Below are 19743 nucleotides of genomic sequence, written 5' to 3'. Positions count from 1 at the left end.
GTAATATTTCATAAATGTGACCTTAAGCATCCCCTTTGTACTGGATCTCTGAGATGAGCAAAAACAGAGAGGAATGTGGCAAAAATAACCCTCTCCTGTGCTAAGAAAGCTTTATAGGTGATAATTAGCATCTTGAATTGCACCCAGATAGCTATAGAGAATAAGTGTAGCTTGTGAAGTAGATGTATTAATTTGTTTATTTATTACATTTATATAGATTCCCATCTTAAATTGAACTCTGGGCGGGTCCTAATCAGCAATTAAAACAATATCAATAACAACATAAACACCTGGCACCAAAGTTGAATTTCCAACATACAGTCCTTCATAAAATCCTCTCACCTGTGCCCTGTGCCATATAGGGCTTTAAAGATGATAAATAGCAACTTCAATTGCATGTCAAAGAAAACTGGAAGTGCAGCTTGCGCAACATAGGTTTACATGAGTAAATCTAGGGGCATCCATCACTATACGCATTACCACATTCTGGACCAAGTTTAGCTTTTGGGTGACCTTCAATGAAGCATCTTGCTCTGATTTTATATCTATTGGAAAATAATTATTGTCTTGTTAAAAACTCAGGTCATCTTCACCCTTTCCTGACCCAGAAAAAATAGTAACAAAGACAGGAATGTATTATTTTTCATAAAATATTAATTTAAATAAGATACCAGTTTTTGCATGCTGTGAGTCTTTTTATTAATTAAGTTACCTAACACAATATATGCAATTTCAAAGAAATAATGTGCAGTCTCAGAGGAGAGCTTGAAGAGTTCAGAGGAGACCAAGAGTCTCAAGCAAGGCAACAGACTTTCTTAAAGCCTTGGGCCATTATGGTGAACCTTTCTTTCACCTATCAATACATTTCAATATATACATTTCAATACAGTTCTCTGTGGAATTTAACCAATATTTCTAAGAGAAGGTTATTATAATATATGAGTACTTTCTTGACCAGTTATGGGAAATTTTCAGTAAACATATCAGATTTGATGTGATGTCAGAAAGTCTTTAGTATATTCTTGCTCTTTTGCTTATCTTGTCTACTCCTTAGGATTCTTAGGATATTTTCTTTTTCAGTTTTTTATTTCAAATGAAGCACTACTGCGTTCATGATTCTTTACATGTGAAGATTGATCTAACATTCTTCTTTATTTGTTCTGTCAGATATTCAAGATTTTTCTGCCACTCATTGTAGGCTACAAAAATGCTAAGCAACAAAGCAATGCTTTTAAAGAAAACACACGGAGTGCAAATTACAGTCACATCCCACTGTGACCACACTGTTCCCACCCTTCCTTAAAAATTCCTGCAAACATATGTTTCTAATATGTCTTTTTCTTTTCTGAATGTTTTTAACTGTTCTTGTTGCAGTTTATTTTTTTAAAATAAAACTCTTTTGATTTAGAGAGCCAGTGTGGTGTAATGGTTAAAATGCTGGATTCGAAGTGGGGAGATGCAGCTTGTAGTTTTCTGTTTGGCATGGAAGCTGGGTGGTGGCTTTGAGCCAATCTCTCTTAGCCCAGATCAGCATCAGTTCTCTGACAAGTTGGCTAAAAAAGAAAAACCTGCATTGATAACTTCCGTATGAGAACTGGGCAAGTGCAATGCAAAAACAAGTAGATCTTGAAACCAAGTAGGACAAACATTAAGAAAAGAAACAGTAGGTGCAAATTAAGAAGAATTTGAAAATACTGAACATACTATGCCTTTCTAGATTAGGTTTCAATGTATGTTAATGGCCAGATATTTAGCATGATTGACAGGAATTAGAAACACATGCAGAAATACTTCAACTATCAATCCTTTATATTAAATTGCTCTGTTCTAAAAGACTGAACAATGTAATCAAGTTCCTTCTGTGTAAATTACCAGAGATTACTGATAAAAGGAAATAATATGTTTTGTTAAAAGGCTTTTATATTTATGTCTTAAAATGTGCACTCCATAAATTGAATTTAAACTTTTGCTCTGCTCATAGCTATTTCAAGCTTTTAAGCTGTGAGTTAAATACCAGTAGTATAATGAGTACTGGAACAGGTGCACATTATATGGAGTAGGATTAAATCATCCTTGTCATCTCATGGAGTGATAAAAATATGAATTTAGGAGTATATTATTTTATGTTCAGTCTTTTTAACAAGGCTTATCTTGTATCCTTAATTGCAAATGCATTAGAACCCCACCAGTAAACATAGTACGCCAAAGTATTAATATATTTCATTCAAATACAGTTACAAGTGGTAAGATAATTTCATGCTTAATATTTTATTTCATGTGTTATATTTATTTATTATTTAACAATAGTGTACGCTATCAATTTTAAGTGGCTCATAAACTCATAACAATTAAATACAATCTACCAATAAAGCGATTAAACAAGCAATATAAAAATTCTAGTGTAAAAAGTAGACTAGGGCATGATTGACTGTAAACAGGGCCTCCACACCAAATAACTTCTGCAGTTGGTACACAAGATGTAACTGCAAAGGTTTCCTAGCCATAGCTGTCACCTGCTCTTTGAGCAGGATCTGTGAATCTAGGAGTTCCTTCAAATTGGAGTGGTAAACAATAGCAACAAAATCAGATATGGTGTTGGTAGACCCACAAAGTTAAAACTACTCTGCTTGGAAAGGAATCAGTCTGAATTTGCTCTTCACTATTTTGATCCTGACAACTTCCAAACACTGTGGTTAGTACTTATACTGAATCAGCCTGGAAGTAAGATGTACATTGAGTTATAATTAGCATATTGATAATGCTGAATCTATTCCAAAGATTACCTTCTATAGCAGTTAAATGCTAAAGAGAATAAGGAAAGAGATTAGTTAGTCAGCAGCATTTGGCCGTAAACTTGGACATTTATTGTCAGTTTCATAATGGACAGGAATTAGTCAATCTCAGATTGGGCAGCAATTTAAAAAGATGCATTGTGTCACATACGTTGTCAGTACCAAGATCATGTTGTCATTGGCTGCTAAAGAGATGGTTTGGGATAGGGAGAGTTAATAGCATAAAGATTAATGTGCAGTTAGAATGACACAGTGAGGCATCTACATCTTTGGCACAAATATCGAAAGGAAGAGATAAGAAACTGAAGAGCCAAACTTTTCTGAAAATGAAATTATTAGCTAAATTTTACTGAAACCTTTCATTAAATCTTTAGGCAATTTTTGGTTAGGCAAATAAGTATTTAGCAGAATAAATTGAAATTGTAGAGCAGTTAGGTGATAAAATAGTTGAAGAGGAAAAAGAATGATAGGTCTATGTGTGCTTGTGCTAAATTTTGTTTAATTTGCTGATGATCAGTAAAAAAAAAGTGCTAGAATCCAATCTATTATTTACGTAAAGCAATTAGCATGTTATTGCTTCTCTCTCTGAAAGAGGTAGAGGCAGTCCTTGAGTTATGACCATTTGTTCAGCAACAGTTTGAAATAATAATGGTACTGAATGAAGAGACCAATGACTGTTCTTCTAAGTTCCATTGTTGCACTGGCCTTAGGTCAAACAATTGCCACTTGCAACCACTACCCTGCCAGCTTCTCACCTGTACCCTGCACCTTCCTTCCTGTGTCTCCATGTACCATGCACACACCTGCATCATCTTTGCTCTGCCTCTCTAAGCTCACACACATGCATGCCCGCATGCATTAGGTATCCTCTTTTCCCCTCTCTCATATATGCATGCATCCACGAGGGCTTACTTCCTGTACTCACATACTTCCCGTACTCACATACAAGTAGAACTGTCATTTTAAGTTGGGTGCCATCATGTGATGTTTTACTTTACAACTACTTTACTTAGCAATGGAATCACTGATCCGTTATTGAGAATTGCTATATATCATAAACTGGTATATTGGATACCACTGGAAATTAGATTTCAGACAACACGAACCTATGATTTTTACCACAGAAGTGAAATTAGAAATAATAAATAAGTTCAATCACAATAGATAATATGCATAAACAGATGAAGGGGTTGCTAATAACTAATTAATATAGTCTTAATGTTTGCGGAGCAACTATATCCAGGATTAGTGAGTTGTGTCATTACATATAGAGTGGTAGAAAGTTCATGTAAAAAAAGGCAATAGGAAATGTTTACTATATTTAAACAACAATAGCAGTTAAATATAAGTTAATATATAAGTTAATTTTATTTTCAGTGCTTTAAAAATCCACACCTGGTATGCCAATCATTTTTAATAACGAATTTGCACTCTAAATTGAATTGTTACTGCCATTAGGAGAAATAAATAGTATGTTACAAAAAAACAGAAGTGTTCATTTTAACAGGCATAATATAAACTAATTGTAGCAGTTAGGATCTTGTTTCAAAATGTTAGGGGCATAAAGATTGTTAATTCCTGCAAGCTGCACTCCAGTTTAACTGCATAACTGACTACAGTTACACATTAAGCGCCCCTTAGTGTTTACGAACAAATCCAGAAATTACAAATGTTACAGCACCACAGCAGTTGTTCACCCTTATGAATGACCACAGAGGCACTGCAACATTCACCCTGGCTATTCCCCCCACCCCAGGTCCCCATAGGCACTAGGCCTGTGGATACTCACCTTGTGAAGATCTAGAGAGCCTTTGTTTCTTGGCCTGTTTTGCTGCTTCAAATGCTCTGGTGTGCTTCTAAAGAATGGAGGCCTAAAATACCATAAGATCACGTGAGATCAGTAACACGAGATCTCACGCTACTGATCTTGTGTGATTTCACGGTACTTTAGGCCTCTGTTCTCTGCAAACGGAGGCCTGGACGAGATCTGCGGCAAAAGGCTTTGCAAACGAGGAAGACCTGAAATGTCGAAGCCTTCCCTTCATTTGAAAAGCCTTTTGCCATCTTTGCAAAAAGGCTTTGCCGATGAAAATGGAGCTCTGGATTGACATGCGCATCACTCCTGGCCTCCGTTTTCATTGGCAAAGGCCTTTCCTCAAGCACATTTTGCACAGAGACTGGAAGTCTGAAGTCATGTGATATCATGCTCCCCAGGAGCTTGCCAAAGTTTTTGCAAGCTGGCCGGACACTTTGAGGCAGCGATTTCACTGACCCAGATCGTCCTGTCAGCTTGTAAACATTTTGCGCTGAGAGTGGAAGGTTCTGGGTGCCATGATCTTGTGCAACAAGAGAGGCTGGGAGAGGAGACAGCTTGCTAGATCTTCGCAAGATAGGTGACCCAGTGCGGCAGGATGGGGGGGCAAAGCAATTGTGGGGAGCATGAGTTACTTCAGTGGGTTGGGGGAGGCCTTGGGTGGGCTGAAGCAGATGGCCTGTTCCATCACTAGGCCCCTTCATGGCCTTCCCCACTCTGCGATACCGCATGTGATTTTAACGAACTACACATTCAATTAGCAAATGCATGGGCGAAAGGGAGTGATTGCGTTCAAGGTATGTCATTCACTCCTACGAATCCTCAAATTATGAATGGATTGGGCAGGTTCCATTCCATTCATAACTCGAGAACTACTTGTACTTTATTCTTGGTAACTTATGGTTACCATTGAGTGAGAAAAACAAAGTGCCCTAGCTCAAGTATATTATAGCTTTATGTCTTCCAAAGTCCCTGAAATAAATATGTTCGGGACAGCCATAAACAGTTTGAAAATGCAGGTTTAGACTGGAATAGGTGTTTTTTTTCCCCCCCAACTTCAGCTCTAGTAATGCTAGTGCCACACTCTATAATTACTGTATCATCTTTGAATCACTCATTTTGTGCTTTATACGTTGACAGATATAATTTTAAGGCATATTATTTTATTTCACAGATATTTATAAAGGTATAAAATATGGTTGTAGTTTCTAAATGTACATGTTCTTTTAGGGAAGGAAATAATTGATAAAAAATGTTCTTTTGAATAATGCTGTTAAATAGATCCAGAATAAAATCAGATGTTAGGGTCAGTTTTTGAAAGTTACATCCAGAATGTTCCCTATTTTGAAGCTCATAAAAGAAAAACAAATTTCAATTAAAACTTTTGAAATATTTCTGGCATGTTTAGAATATATTTATTGAAGTCCCTGGGGCGGATGACTAATTTAAGTCATATTGCTTGTGTTTAGGAGGGTCCCTTGCTCCTTGCTGCAAATGAGTCATTGGTATAAAAAACAAAAACAAAACCACTAGAATTAAGAAAACAGTTATATGCCTGAAGTTTTAACTGCATTTGTTTCTTTTTAATCATTCTGTAAATATGAAACATGAGAAATTTATTTATTTATTTATTGGATTTTTTAAATCCCACCTTTATTACTTTTATAAGCAGGACTTTTTTTCTCATAGAACGCCCAGAACGGAGTTCCGGCACCTTTTTTGGATGGAACCTTGTAGGGTAGGCAAGATGGGTTGTATGACGTGTGTGAGTTCCGGCACCTTTTTTTTTTTTAAGAAAAAAAGCACTGTTTATAAGTAACTAAAAGCAATGAACATACATATTCTCCTCCTTTCTCCTATTTTCACATTACAACAAACCTGTGAGGTGGATTGGGCTGAAAATATGACTATGCCAAAGTTACCCAGTTGGCTTTCATGCCTAGAACTAGACTAAGACGAAACTAGAACTCACAAAATCCCATGCATTCTTATTTTAAATAATCTTATTCATATACAATCAATAGCAATGAAGGGTCAGAATGGAGATTTCAAATGTTGATTGGGCTAAAAGAAGTGAGACCCCAGTTCAAATTCTTAATCATGATTTAAGATTCACATGGGTGAATTATCTACACTGCCCTGAGTTGCTATGTGAGGGAGATGGAGGTTTTCTAAATTTTACACACACACACACACACACACACACCACCACCAATAACAAACAAACAAACAAATGCAGGAGTATCAGCAGAAATAAGTCACTGGCTTCAAATTGGTAGGTGCATGTGATCAAAGCCTTCCCTTTTCTATGTGCATGCAGTATATAGTGATACATGTTAAACAGGAGTGGGACTTTGATTGATTGGTCATACCCCCCCCCCAATTTAAAGCCAATGACTATTGCTATGGATGCCTATGATTTTGTGTATTTTGTGCCTATTCAGAATTGTCTACAGCTTAAGAAGATGTGGTGGAAATGTTGGCTTTGTTTGCATCATACAAGGCTATACTCATGCTTATTTTCATTCATGTTTTTTATATTATTTTAATTTATTTTATTTATGTCATGTTTCTCCACTTCAAGAATTTTGTAGAAATTATCATTGTCCCTATTCTTTATAAACTTTGCCATATAATTTTGAAAACTGTATTCAGTAAATGCCAGCATTATTGAAGCAGAAATCTCTTCTTGGATGGACACACTGTTCATCCTTGGTGAAGATTACATATTAGACTTTCACAGGCAGGACTAAGCATCAAATTTTGGAATACGTATCTTGTAGTTTGAAAAGGCCATTGAAAATGGAAAGGAAAATGCAATTGTAACTATTATTTGATTTGCCAAAATATGAACTTCCTTGCTTTTAAAAATGAAAATACGAGCAAGGAGCATTTGGATGACTGGGTGGCCTTGCATTCTCCAAATGTTTTTTTTAGTGATTCTTGACTGAAGAATGTTTGAGAAACACTAAATATCAGTCACTTTCATTCTCCATTGAAATAAAGCATTGAATAAAGAGGATTATTTTAATCAATATTTAGGAGCAAGCTTTTAGAATGGCAGACTGGGTAATTACACTAGATATTTGACTTCTTCTGAATATAGATTTTCATGTCCTAAAGGTGTTTCTTGGAACAGTGTTTAAGGCATCCAATGATACTGTGCTAGCGATCACTATGTGTGCTGATCTTCTGCTCCATATTCTTATAATCTTTTGCTTCAACACCATTGTTTTCTTATTAGTTACAATTTTGATTTTTCAGAACCATTAACTAACAACTTTATACAGTAATTGCTTTTGTATTCCCAGAATGTTTTTTTTTCTTCAGGGTGTCCTTGAAAAATAGATTTTACATTCATATTCTAGATCTGCATGGTCCCTCTCAAAGTTTGATACATTTTTCATTGTTAGTAGCTAAATGTACATGTCCTGATTTTTCCTGTTCCCAGAACATTAACTGCTATTGACCCTGGGGATTTGCTGTATTAATCATACCATAATATTCAGGATGATCTTTAAAAAGGTGATAGCCTTCTCCAGTCAACTTCACATCTGTTTCATCACCTTATGCTGAAATTTGTGGACAGGTATCTATATTTCCTTCAGAAGGACTCTGTTCTTATAATAAGCATAACTAAACTTTAAAGCATACATGATAGAATACCATCCTCTTTTTATGCAAGAAAATATCTGTTCTTATTCCATCAGATACTTTTAAGATAGATGGATCAGAATTTGTTTCAGAAAAGCTGAATATGTTTTACCATGCAGCTGATTCAGCAATCAAGATTATGGTGGCTTCACATGCCTTTTAAAGAAGGATAATATCTTTAGTAGCTGTAACATCACATCATCAGAGTTAAATGCTTTGTATAGAGAACCACCTAGTACACCATCCTCCTTAAAAATCTATCTCATTCCATTCTGCATTTCACTGAGTTAGAACATTTTATTGCCTAACTTTTCCCCAATGGTTCAAGTCTGTAAGAAAGACTGTCTCATTTGCTTGATGTTTAAAGTGTGCTTGTCTTGTGCTTCTAAGCTATACTTAGCTATCCATGGTACAATATCTATCAATCCTAATTCTTTCCTCATTACGAAGGCTTTTTTTCCTTCTGTTCAATTATATCAGATTTTCAGAGACTGTATGGACAAATCACTTTGCTTGACAAAGTTTTTCAGAAGTGATTTGCCATTTACTCCTTCCTGGGGCTGAGAGATAGTGACGGCCCAAGTGGCTTTATGCCCAAGGTAGAACTAAAATTCATAGTCTCCTGGTTTCTAGCCTGATTCCCTAACTACTACACCAAGTTGTCTCACTCATTCTAGTAAAATTCTGTTTTATAATTCTGAGCACAAAGGCCAACGAAGAATTAAGATGACACTTCCTTGGCTATTCTGATTTCTTTCTCCTTCAGTACTCAGAAAGATGGAACTAATGCCCAGAGTTCTGTAAGAAACAAAGATACAAGATATGCACTGCATAGGTGAGTGTGTTTGTGTATATATTCAAATAACTCCAGTTATATGCAAGCAGATAATTCTTCCTGCTGAATGATGACTTAGAAATAATTAGATCTTTTACCCTGACCTTCCTCCCTGTGTTGCTCAACACATGTTACTTGAGTTCTTTGAATATGAAGTAATAAATAGGCCTCTGAGTACAGTTTAGAGGGCATAGGGTAAGGTCCTTAGCCAAGAATAAGTGGAAAGGTTTGTTTAGTGCTTGGATGTAATTGAATACTTTTCTTCCTTATAATAATATTTTAATTTTCAAAAACTATGTGCTGTATTGATTTTTTTCAGACTATTTAAAATTATATGTGCAAATTCTCAGTTACTAACTGCAGGTGAACTGGATAATGGCTAGTTTAGGCAAGATTCGATACTGACAAGTAGACACTAAAGCTAGAGATGATGAGATTATGTCCTCCTGAGAGACCACAATCTGCATTTCCTAAAGTTCCTAGGGAGGGATAACCTGACTACTGTTACCCATGAATTATAGTGACACTATTGCTGTGAGTAGAATTGAGTATTTAAGATTCTGATTGTGCAGTGAAAACTTTCTCTTAAGAATTTCTTACTTCTCCTGCATCCTGTTCTTCCAATGATGCCCTACATTTTTCCTTTTCCTGCTCATTAAAGTTCCAATATCATGTGTTATTCTCTGCTGAATGGTAGCACAAGGACTATATTCCATTTTTTAAGCTTTTGTTCTAGCTGCTTATTTTCAGACGATTTTTTTAGACTGGAAATGAAGGCCAGTAATCCCTTTCAAACTAATACTTGTTAGTATATCTTGAAGTATCTATGACAAGCTGAAGTTTTTTCCCATTCTTGTGGAGGATCTGTGGCTGCCCACATGCTCTTTGGTAATTCAGTGATAGCTATATAGAGATTCTGTATTAAATATTGCCTTTCAAGTTTTACATTTATGAAGCATTTAACTCTGCTTTAAAAAAAAAAAAAAAAAAAGCTGACAAATCTTTCATTATCTCACCATGCCTTTTAGTATTGCAGTTCAATTTTTGAAAAGCTTAAGGTGGCTTGTGAAATTACTTTTCACTATTCCAAGAATTTCAAAGTAGAGACTTTGAATTCTGAAGCAAAGACGATATAATATTTTCTGTGTAATTGTGATAGAAAGGTCCCCCACAGTTAATTATGTCTGTTTAAGGATAAGGGCAAGTTGCAAGTTTAGTAGGCTCTATACATTTCACATAATGAAACTTCATTGGATAACACCTTTCCCCCTTCAATTAAGAATAGAAAGTTAACAGGTCATCTACTCATTTCCTATTTAATAACAGCAGCTTTTTCTAAATTCTTCTTACAGCTACAGTTAAGAATGACCTTTAAAAGTCTCAACTCTTTAGACCAAAGCTGGTATGAATAGCAAGAAAATAGGAATACAAATGATTTTAGACATCATACAATACTCTTCATCCTGCAAAATCCAATCTGGGCCGGTCACCAGGACCAGAAGTTTACTCTTCCAAACTTTCAGTCTCTGTTCATCTGCACTTTTTGTCAATGAATGTTTCCCCCAACATTTTTGGGGGGCTTATAATGATTCCTATTCTGTCTACTTGGGCAACAAAGCCTATTTCCAGACTGTTTTGCAAGGCTCTGCTTTGAGTGAAACAAGCTGATTGCTGGCACTGTTGAAGGGCATTCAAATGCAGCATGATTATTCAGAGGATAGTCTTATTGAGCTCAATAGAGCACACTACCAATTAAATATATTCTTAGGAAAGAACTTTGGATAAGATTTCCCCCATGGACATTCCAGCCACATGATTTCTGTCTTGAAAAAGGAATGATTCATGCCCTTTTCAGTGATTTATCCCACTCTACAGACCAATTATAAACCACAGTATACATTCTGGGAGAAAAATCATTTTCAGTTTGTTGACATAGTTGCTCTACATTCATAAATTAGTTCTTCCTCCCATCAATAGGTTGTACTAGGTGAACTTAGTATTTTAGCCTTTCTCTATATCATTATTTCTGACTCTGAAAAGCTTCTAGAAAAAACTGCGTATGAAAATCTATATAAATAAAAATGTAAATGTTCGTTTGTTCAAAATCTTAAATCTCTGAAAGTTCTTCACCGATTGCTTTGAAATTTTGACACAACATTGCATTCGAATACACGCATGTTTTTATATACCTACTATTATATAAATGTCACACCTGTGACAGGTAAAACATGCTACGATTTTAGGATTCCATTTCAATGTTTCCGATTCAGTCTAACATTTAAAGCGAGGCAGTCACACACATTCCTCATTCCTCGCATTCCTATGATTCCAACGGATATGCCATTTCAATTTAAGAGATTGCAATTCCCAATTCGATTGGCGTTTGCAATCACCATCAACAAAGCTCAGGGCCAATCTTTACAATTGTGCGGTTTAGATCTAGACACAGATTGCTTCTCACATGGACAATTATATGTTGCGTTTTCTAGAGTCGGCAAACCAGACAATCTCTATATCTGCACAGACAATGGAACAACAAAAAATATTGTATACCCACAGGCATTGTGAAATTAAACATATTACAAACGTGCGCTATCTCTTTTCTTTCTTTTCCATTTAACCAGACTGAGCCACAGCAACGCGTGGCCGGGTACAGCTAGTATTAAATAACATTGAAGAGAAATGATATTGAATCTATTTAATATACAATTTAGCATATGGAAATGTAAGGGAAAATAACTATGTAATCGTAGATATAGTAAAATTTTGTGTAAGAACTTAGCAGAATGGAAAGCATTTAAATCATATTTTATTAGTATTCTTATTGCCTTCTACTTGGTTATTTAATAGTATGATTCCTAAAAGGGAGTTGGGAGGGACTACCATATAAATGAGATTATCCTAGAAAGCTTTTGCTTTGTTTGGACTCTGTCCTCTCAGCATTAAGAAAGACAGCTTAATTTGAATTACAAATATTTGTCATCTTGAGTTTATTATTTTTATTAAAAGCTCAGAGCAAAGAGTAGAACTTAATACAAATTATTTTAAGGGCCTTTCTGTATTTATCAACACAGCAAACCAAGTATCCTTGGGCTTGTCTTGTCATTAGTTGAAGTCAGCTTTGGAAAAGTGATTGGTGTAAGCACCAAAGCCTATCACATAACTATAATCAAGTGATCCTGGGAATTTCTGATGAGTGCCGGATGCAGAGGTTTCTGTTTATCAGTCTGCTATGCAGCAGAGGTTTGTTTTGTTTGCAGAGAAAGACAATCTGGTCTGCTGACAGCAGTTACTAAAAGGAGATAAGCTGAATAGCAGATTTTGTAGTTAGCAAATTGGGCTGAAACTACAGTAGCCTTTGGCAGTGAAAAGAAACCAACTTTTTCTGCTTAGAATGAATAATTTTTCAAGCAAAACAAAACATAAAGAAAATAAAGTATTAAAAATGCCATAGGCAAAGTGAGTAAAGAATCTATGGCTATAAATACTGTATGTGTAATCAACTAATTTGTGATTTTATTTTGTTCTGCATATGAATTTCTTCTCCAGGGAATATACTTGAACAAAACCTATGTTCAGTGAAGTGGTTGCTCAACACTTTATCTATTAATTGCATAAAATACACATATTAAATGCCTATAAAAATCCAGGTAATAAAATCTGCAAATGGGGATACTTGTAGCCACTATTTATTAGAAATATCCTACCCATTTTCTATATTTGTGTTGAATCAGTGTGTTGTGAATGAATGCATTGTTTGGACATCTGGAGATCTGATCAAAATCACTTATCCAATTTTTTGAACAAATGCTGGCAGCTTGATGATGATGATATTCAAATGTTGGTACCATATGTCAAAAAATACATTAATAAAGGATATTTGTTGGCTGGCCTTTCTGACTCTCCTATCTGGCTAAGGACTAGAATAGTGTAGTTATAATACTAGTTCTTTTTTAATTCATCCCCTTTTTTTAACCATTCCTTACATCTATTGGGTCAATTTAAATTGCTGGTGCTGACCTATCTCCAATAATAGTTATTTGCTTACTGATGTTAAGTAATAGTTATTTGAATAACATGATTACAATTCATGTTTCTGGGTGCTTGGTTTGATGGTACAATCAAGGTAAATTAATTTCACTCATGTTAAAATGGCGACCTCATATTTTGGGGGCTTTTTCCCATGTAGGACCTAATCTCTGTCATTGAGTGCCCCCTAAATTATGGGAATATGATATTTTTAAGTTTTAAAAGGCCCTTGAAAGTGGTTCTTTTTGCAGAACCTCTATGAAGCTAATAAAATGCTCACAGAGTCTCTTTGTCAGATGAAGGAACTAGACACTTGCTTTTTAGTACTGTAATAGCACCTGCACAAGAAGCCTATTTGTTTCTGTCACTATTTCAAAGATTTATCTAATTGTGATTTCCTTCTTGTGTTTTAGTCTGTGCTTTAATGCAATTGTAAACATTTTTTTAAATTAGCTTTATGTATCTTGGATAGGGAAGTATTTCAATAAATACATTAATTATTAAAGACACTATTGTTTTAACAGTTTAATAATGCTAAATGTATTTTGATAGTGGGTTTCATTTCTTTTCCACTTTGAAAACATAAAATTGTTTCACTTTATTTTTTAACAAGGATTAAAATTAATTCTAAGCAAATGTTTAAAAAGGGGTTAGGGATCCAGGCTATAGTATAATACCTGAATATTATTTCTAATAGTAAGTTTTGTATAAATAATAGAAACTTTTATGTATATAAAAATGTGATGTTAAAATATTTTCTATCTGATACTTAATCCAACTCCTATATTTCAACTTCTTAATTGTAACATATACCTGTGCTTATTAATATTTTATATAGCTTTCATTCTTCTGGTTAGGAAAAAGGGTCCTTCAAAAACTGCTTTGATATTCATGTCTTTCATAGCAAATGCAGTTTTAACTTTATTTCTACTTTGGGCATCAAATCTGTCAAAAGAATGAAGCTTTGATCACAATTCTTTTTTTCTTTGTTTTACACTTAAAATGATTTTGGTGTATGTTTGTTACCTGCAAGGGGTTTTCATGTACTCTGCTTCTTTCCTATTTCATTAGATATAATTTTTGAATAAAAATACTCAAATTTGTTAGATTTGCATTTACAAAAATATTGGTTCATTTTAGCATCCATTCATTCCAGATTGATTTACAGTTTGGCCTTGTGTCATATCATATATGGTATGATATGATCACTCATTGTAATAAAATAATTAACATGTGAAATCTTGCAAAGAGAACTCTGCAAGTTTTTATATGTTAATTATTTTATTACAATGAGTAATCACATCATATCCTATGATATGACACAAGGTGATATAAATGAACATAAAACAAGCTCAAATTCAAAATCACAAACCAATGGTCTCTGTTTTACAGTTAAAATAAATTGAGGAATTTGCTTTGCATTTATCAAATAAAAGCAATATATTTTTCTTCTCTGATTCTATAGGTCATGACACAATATTTGGCTATCTTATCTGAATTTTTAAACAAGAATGGGATTTGACATATATCTGGATAATATCAGAGAGACCTTTGGAAGCAAAGTGATAGTGTCATATATCTGTATAAAATATCCGACTTAGAAGAACATGTCCTGATTCAAATTTTATAGATTGGCAAGAGCCAACTTTCATTTAATACAGAATTTTCTTTTTGCTGCAGAGGACATTGCACCTTGCCAATCCCAAGACCCCTCTCTAATTTAGAATTGATGTAATTAATAATCTGCTGGTTTCAGAGATCAGCTGATTCTATTCAAATTACCAGAACCTACAATCAGTGACATACAGTCAGCCATATCCCTTATTCTATTCTATTCTATTCTATTCTATTCTATTCTATTCTATTCTATTCTATTCATCTATCCACCTATCACATTTGCGTGCCTACCCAAAGATGTTAAATACAGAATGCCCCCAAACCCAAAGCTTCTTGTCCTGATTTAACTGAAGTCTGTTGTTCCCGATCCATATTCAATTGGATACCATAAGCATTGAATGAATGTGAAATGCTTTTAAAACCAGCAGCATGATTTAGCTTATCAGAGGCTGAAATATACAACTGGATATCATCAGCATACTGATACTGATTCTGGCATTTTGTGACCTATAGCCAAGAAAGTTCCCAGAATGATGTTATATGATTGAAGTCAAACCTTCAGAAGGCAGATCCAAAGAGCATTGACCCTTCTAGGTTTTGCTTGTATATATTGATATAAATCTATCAAAATAAGAGGAGTTAAGTCCAAGGACTGTAACTTCAACTATAGCTAATTTTGAAGACTGTGATTCAGATTCTCGCCTCTACCCTCAGAAGTCCAACCTCAAGTTGCACTATAATAATGTGAACACAGTTAAGAACGTGAAATATTGCACTTAGAAATTTTGATTTATTAATTCCAATATGATGTGATTCAAGTTGAGCTCCTGGTGGTGATTTGTGTTCAGGCTCTTGCCTCAGAAATGTATTCCCTAATGTAAACCTTTTTTGTATAGTTGCAGGATCCAATTTGGGTTGGATTTTTATATAGTGTCAATGAAATAAGCTAAATGATTATAATTGATAACATCAGCTCTTTTTAAAAATAAAAGAATCTTAATATATATTTGTAACAATACTACAACTAATCTTTAGGCTTTGATTTTAAAAAAGCTATTTAAAATATACCAGAACTGCAGCATAATATGCATTTCTGAAATTTCATTTAAATATAAAAACAACCAACTGTAATATCAACATAAAAATGGAATTCCTATTTCATATAACTATACAGCACTATAGAAATGATATCATAAATAAAACAATTTCCTTCTTAGGATTAGGGTGAAAGACAGAGCTAGCAGTAACTATGTGATTGCTATTCTCTGTGGGGTTGCTGTGATTTGTATACAGTATAGTGGCATAAAGTCACAAAAATGTGATTCTCATTGTAACATCTCTGGTTTATCAAAGACTTAACAAAATGAGAAGAAAGAGGCAAAAATGACATTAGCATAGTCTTGGGTCTCCTTGTAATAGAATACCATAATAGATTTCATTGAAATGCTTTGAAGTAAAAAAAATATTGCAATAGTGGAATTGAATATTACTGTAACACACTCATTGTGAATTTTAAATGAGGGAGGAAGGGAAAGAGAGAAAATTGAATTTTTTAAAGTGAACTGGAAATCCAGTTCCATAAGGATATATCTGGTTGAATATATTAACCAAAACCATTTAAAGTGTTTTTCTTCCCACTATGGCAATAATTATCTGTAAGGAATATTAGGCCTGAAATTTTCCACTGAATGCACTACAATCAAAGAGACTATAATGAATGTTAAAATAAGGATTATTGGTAACTAAGATCCTTTTTTAAAAGTTGTTTATGACGTTATTTTAAACCTCATTGACGTTCTGCAGCAGGTGCAGGAACAACTGAAACTGTGAAGTTTGTTGTGCCAGACACTTCTCTGTGAGCTAAAGTTATCTGGAAAACATTTGAGACAGAAACAAGGCAGCATTTATAGAGAGAGCAGCTTGAAAAAAATCTACACACAAAAAGATTCCAAGTAGGTCAATAAGTTATGCATTTGTGTGAAACATTCTATTAATAAATTGGCTTAAGTACTTATTGAAAGGAAGTCTGTCACATTAAAAATGATAAATGTCTATGGACTGCCATATTGCTTCCAATATGAGCTGCATTGCAAGCGTTTCTAGTATCTCTACTGCATGAGGAGCAAGCAGTGTAACCCAGAAATGCCCAAATGGGTTGTCCACTATTTCATATGTAGAATTTTCAAAATATATTAGATTAGCCAATTAATCTAGCTAATGTCTCCTAATTATAAGGATTTATGTTGACTTAAGCTTCTTCAAGTAATTATTTTTTACTTTGTCAACTCTCAAAGTTAATACAAACTAACCTTAATAAAGTCTTTTTTGAGTCAACCTCATCTCCTGGTAACGTAATGGACATGGCCATGCAGTATTTTTGACAATAGTTTGTTGTTGCATTTTACCAGGATATTTTTTGACATGAGGTTTCCCACCCAGGTTCTAACCAGGCCTGATCATTGTTCACTTCCAAGTCCAGACAGAACCAGTCAGGTGCTAAGCAAATGTAATGTAGGAATGTGATAAAACAAAGTGGGAGGCAAAAGGAAGCAACTTGTTAGTGTTGTCATTTAGTATAATATCATCTTTATTGTTATTTAAACTAACTCTCCTACTGTTGGGTGGCTTGTAGGTCATGGTTGTTTTTTATTTACTAATGGATTCTTTTTAGAGGTACCCACATCAGGCATATCTGGAAATGTATGCAATGTTTCTGGAAATATTCCAGAAAAATTGTATGATCCAGTTTAATTTGTCATAAGTATTATTTTGTCATAAGCATATTCCAATATTCATTAGGGTTGCCTTTCCCCTCATGGCATGTAAAATACATTTTTTTAAAAAATGTATATATACATTTTTGAAAGCCTTATTTTGTGCTTTCTTTATACCTTTCTACATTTATTTATTGTTTCTAAATTTTATCCTTGATACACTACAACAGAGGTCCCCAACCTTTTGGGCGCCAGGGACCAGTTTTGTGGAGAAAGGTTTTCTATGGACTGGAAGGTGCGTGGTTTTGTGTGCTGCCTGCATCCCACAGATGGGGCTTTGCTTGTTTGTGCGGCCCAGTTGTTGGCATGCCATGGCCCGGTACCAGTCCACGGACCAAGGGTTGGGGACCCCTACACTACACAATTTTTGTCCATAAAAACCATAAACCTAGGATGTGGTTTCTACCATGAACAACAGCAATACAAAAGTAAATGAGCAGACATCTTAAACCACCTCACACATGTTTTGAATTCAATGAGTGTTTTTGGAGAGAATGACATCCACTCTTTAGCGAGTTTTGTTTGGGGTGGAAAATGCTGGGCTGACAATTGGCTGAAAATAGTTAAAAATAATGACTTTTAGTTAGAACATAATGTTAAATAATGTGACTATGACCATCTTTGTACCACTAGGGCATACTTAATACTTTTGTGAAGTTTATAATAAAGGAAAACAGATGGTGATATTTAAAAAGAAAATATTAGCATTTGGATGAGTGCTAGAAACTCAGGTGACAAATGGCTTGTTTTCCATATGATAACTTTGTTTATATTGCTCACATTAGGAATATTAATATGCAAACTTAGTCCATGGCTATTCTTGTTCCTTTTTTAGCCAAACCTTCTAGGAACATTTTATTTTCATTTGATTATTTTGAGCAGAAATCAATAGTATTGCATCAGCAAAGCAGTTTTAAAACAAAAATAATGCAATTGGTTATATAAAGTAACTTGTGTTACACCATTACTTCAACCTTTGGACTTCTAACATCTAAGTGGAATGATAAAAAGCAAGTCTTCTAGGTATATCAGATTTCATGCAGAAGAAGGATCCTTTCTCCAATAACTGGAGGGAAGCAATAGGAAGAAATGCTTTTATTACAGGGATGGATATGCCAGTTGCTAATTGAAAAACATCTCCAATTTTTTAAAAAGTTGCAATGATAAGTCTTTTAAAAGTGTAACTTTTAAAAAAATAGGATTAGAAAAAATATTTTGTTTTGAAATTATAATTTTGTTGTTTTAATTGGTGCTTAATATTGTCTTAAGTGCTAATTGATTCTGTAAAGTTCTCTAAAATCCATAACTCTATGGTCACATGACCTCAATTTGTGAATTTTGTTTTCCGATGGAAATATACTCATTGGATATGCTGGACTTGCTTAATAACTATGCTGACTCGCTTCATGGCCATTGTAAAATCAAAAATCAATTATAAAATTGAAACAGATCCAGTGGCTTAACAACAGCAATGACTTACAGCTAAAAGTTTGAGATCCATTATGGCTGTAAGTCAAGGACTACCATCCTATACTAATTAGGCACTGTAATTTGTCTTATCTGAGTTCAAAATGTAGGAAGAAGCGTTAGGTAGTTACCATAAGTTTAAATTTCATCAGGTTGGGTCAACATAACAATTAATTATGAGAGTTTGAGTTACCTACCACTGGAATAATACATTTAACCACTGTAGTTTAACCAGGTTTAATATCACATCAACATGGGGTTGCATCTAGATCAGACATGTCAAACTCGCGATGTCACGTGGTGTTGCACAATATATTGGGACGGTTTGGCCATTGCTGGCAATGGGGTGGGCGCAGCCTCCGGATGACATGCCAGGCCCAGAGGCCGGCAGTTTGACACCCCTGATCTAGATGGTTTAGAACTTTGAAGAGCAGGGTTTCTTTTGGCCATGAACTTCAATAGTACTACAAGGGGACAGCAGTCCCTTTCTGTCCACTTGAACTACTTTCACATGGTTTCTTTGTCCTTTTCAATAACATTTAAGCTCAGAATAGTTAAAAAAGATTATCTGCCTTCTCAAGCACAAATAGAATTCTTTATCTAATTTACAATATCTGCTAAAAATATCCTTGTGATGCATATGCATAGTTTTAATTATTAATAACTTTTAAAATAACATGTGATTTATGAAACAGCACTATATAAACTAAGAATAAAACCAGCTGTTGGGAGTTATTGTAGATAAACATTTAGGATGAAAGA

The sequence above is a fragment of the Protobothrops mucrosquamatus genome, unplaced genomic scaffold, assembly GCF_001527695.2.
Source record: "Protobothrops mucrosquamatus isolate PMUCROS unplaced genomic scaffold, P.Mucros_1.0 scaffold233, whole genome shotgun sequence".
In the NCBI taxonomy this organism is placed as follows: Eukaryota; Metazoa; Chordata; class Lepidosauria; order Squamata; family Viperidae; genus Protobothrops; species Protobothrops mucrosquamatus.
This window is presented reverse-complemented; position numbering follows the sequence as displayed.